The sequence below is a fragment of the Mus pahari genome, unplaced genomic scaffold (genome assembly GCF_900095145.1).
Source record: "Mus pahari unplaced genomic scaffold, PAHARI_EIJ_v1.1 scaffold_10461_1, whole genome shotgun sequence".
Taxonomy (NCBI): Eukaryota; Metazoa; Chordata; class Mammalia; order Rodentia; family Muridae; genus Mus; species Mus pahari.
Window position 1 is genome coordinate 6,922 of NW_018393706.1, and position 3,428 is coordinate 10,349.

General features: G+C 41.0%; 1 pseudogene; it reads left to right on the plus strand.

Moving 5' to 3' along the window:
* The first annotated feature begins 1,168 nt into the window (after nucleotides 1–1,168).
* Nucleotides 1,169–1,814, plus strand: LOC110315685 (annotated as a pseudogene).
* Nucleotides 1,815–3,428: the final 1,614 nt, after the last annotated feature.

The following is a 3,428-nucleotide window of genomic DNA, read 5'->3' on the forward strand; positions in this document are numbered from 1 at the left end:
CATCTGGTCCTGGGCTTTTTTTGGTTGGGAGACTATTAATGACTGCTTCAATTTCCTTAGGGGAAATGGGACTGTTAAGATTGTTAATCTGATCCTGATTTAACTTTGGTACCTAGTATCTGTCTAGGAAGTTGTACATTTTATCCAGGTTTTCCAGTTTTGTTGAGTTTAGCCCTTTATAGTAGGATCTGATGATGTTTTGGATTTCCTAAGGATCTGTTGTTTTGTCTCCTTTTTCATTTCTGTTTTTGTTAATTAGGATACTGTCCCGGGTGCCCTCTAGTAATTCTGGCTAAGGGTTTATCTATCTTGTTGATTTTCTCAAAGAACCAGCTCCTGGTTTGGTTAATTATTTGAATAGTTCTTTTTTTCTACTTGGTTGATTTCAGCCCTAAGTTTGATTATTTCCTGCCATCTAGTCCTCTTGGGTCAATTTGCTCCCTTTCATTCTAGAGCTTGTAGGTGTGCTGTCAGACTGCTAGTCTATTCTCTCTCTAGTTTCTTTTTGGCAGCACTCAGAGCTGTGAGTTTTCCTCTTAGGACTGCTTAATTGTGTCCCATAAGTTTTGGTATGTTGTAGCTTCATTTTCATTAAACTCTAAAAAGTCTTCAATTTCTTTCTTCATTTCTTTCTTGACCAAGTTATCCTTGAGTATTGTTCAGTTTCCATGCGAATGTTTTCTTTCTATTATTTATGTTGTTATTGAAGATCAGCCTCAGTCCGTGGTGATTTGATAGGATGCATGGGATAATTTCAATATTTTTGTATCTGACAAGGCCTCTTTTCTGACCAATTATATGGTCAAATTTGGAGGAGTTTCCATGAGGTGCTGAGAAGAAGCTATATCCTTTTGTTTTAGGATAAAATGTTCTGTAGTTATCTGTTAAACCCATTTGTTTCATAACTTATGTTAGTGAGTGTCCATGTGTCTCTGTTTAGTTTCTGTTTCCAGGATCTGTCCATTGGTTAGAGTGGGGTGTTGAAGTCTCCCACTATTATTGTATTTGGTGCAATGTGTGCTTTGAGTTTTATTAAAATTTCTTTAATGAATGTAGCTTTCCTTGCATTTGGAGCATAGATATTTAGGATAGAGAGTTCATCTTGGTAGATTTTACCTTTGATCAGCTACCTGAGCCCAGGTGGCCACAAGGAGGTATAGCACTGCAGGCAGGCCTTGTGAGATGCTAGCTATGAATTTGACATCTGCTTAACCTCTGGTCAGAAGAGAGCAATCTTGACGCTCTGGACAGTCCTGGATTCCATTGACCAGATGTGGTTGCCAGTGGTTAGGACTTGGCACCTCAATGAGCGGCACTATGGGGTGTGATGGGGGGATGACTAACAAGTTAAAATAAAGCAGAAACTACTGCTAAGTATGGCGAGGCACAGGTAAAGTTCTGGAGATGATCTTTTGATGTTCCACTGCCTCCCATGGACCCTGATTCTACAGCAACATCAGCAAGGATTGCAGGTAGACAAACCTTACTGCATACCAACTACCTTCCTGAGAGAGTCTGAAGGATACTACTGCCAGAGAACTGCCCTTCTGGGTTGAAGAAACTGTCCTCCAGACAAAGGAGGGGGAAAGGATCTTGATTGCTGTGCATGGCTAAAGACTTTGGGGCATCATTAAGCATCTGGAGGGTCTCTCAGAAGAAGCCACCATCAAGCTGAACCTACCCATGGGCATTCCCATTGTCTATGAACTGGACAAGAGCTTGAAGCCCATCCAGTGCATTCATTTCCTGGGACATGAGGAGACCTGTGTAAAGCCATGGAAACTGTGTCTGTTCAGGTCAAGGTGAAGAAGTGAAGGCAAGGAGGCAGACTCCTACCCTGAAACCCTCCCTGCTTGTTCCTGCGTCTTGCACCCTTTCAAGCACCCACCAAACTGACTACATATTTAGGATCTTAAGTTTAAGTAGTAGCTGCAGATACAGACCTGTGGCCTCCATATTCATTGCAGTATTTTATCTTCGGCACCCACTCCCTTCAAAAAATCTGGTCAGGAAAAAACCTCTGGAGGTGCAGGTTCTTGAGATCACATCAAGGGACAGCTCCCTGTAACAGGAGAGTTGAGAGATTGTAACTATAGTTTTTCTTAGGTATTTGATTACTAAGGGTCTGCTTAGGAAGAAGTCAGGGAGGAACTCTGCTGTGGTATGACCAATGAGGAGAAGCAGCAATCCAGTTATGTTCCTGGAACCTGTCCTGCATTCTTCCCACAATTAGGAAACAGGGGCCATGGTCATTCATGTGGAGAGTGAAAGTTACCCCATGGTTACTTTAACTCTACTTTCTCTCTGACCCTGAAGGAGTTGCTGGGCCTAGAAGGTTGGATCAATCTTTTCAAGTTTGTGTTACTTTTATTTTACAAAAGAAAAAAAATTATATACATATAACAGCACACAAAGGCAAATCTGAGGTTGATAGTGGCAATTGAAACACTCCTGTGTGGTCACCAGAAAAAAAGCCATTCCTCATATCAATGGGGTAACTCCTTTTACCTCTTGCTGTGTTTTGATCCCTTAGCCTTGTTTTAGAGGTGAAGTGCCCCTGGATCATGTCCAAGTTTTTCTTACACTGTTACGCTGTCTGAATCATTTCCCAGCTGCTTGACCCTACCTTGTGGGTTCAGAACTCATTTGGGCATAACAGCTAAGCCTCTTTCCAGATCAGTAAAATAAAGGAGTGATGTGCAATACAAAAAATAAAGAAAGAAAAATAGAAACATCTACTTAACTACAAAAGGCTCCAAACAGAAAAGGGAAGATGGAACATAAGATTATCTTTGGAAATGTGAAGCTGAACACTAAATGGACCTCCTGAAGGTGTTGAATGTGGTTGGGATAGACGTTTATTAGATGAATCATTGCATGCCCTGGGAGAGAAGAAGGAGGAAGGAAATGGCAGCAGCCACTTCTATAAGGAAATGTATGTGACTAACAGACACTGTCACCTATGCTCTGTCTATGGAAATGTAATCAAATGATAACCTACTGATTCATGAAAGTCTTGAAATTTCTTGAAGATTCTTAAACTTTGATGAATTCATGAAATTCTTAGACAAATGGATGGATATGGAGGATATCATCCTAAGTGAGGTAATCCAATCACAAAAGAACACACATGATATGTACTCACTGATAAGCCAGAAGCCTATTAGCATAGAAGCTCAGAATACCTAAGATATGATTTCCAAAACGCATGAAACTCAAGAAGAAGGAACACAAAAGTGTGAATACTTTGATCCTTCTTAGATGGGGGAACAAAATACCCATTGAAGAATTATAGAGACAAAGTTCTAAGCACAGACTGAAGAATGACCATCCAGAGACTGCCCCGCCTGGGGATCCATCCCATAAACAACCACCAAACCCAGACACTATTACAGATGCTAAGAAAAGCTTGCTGACAGGAGCCTGAT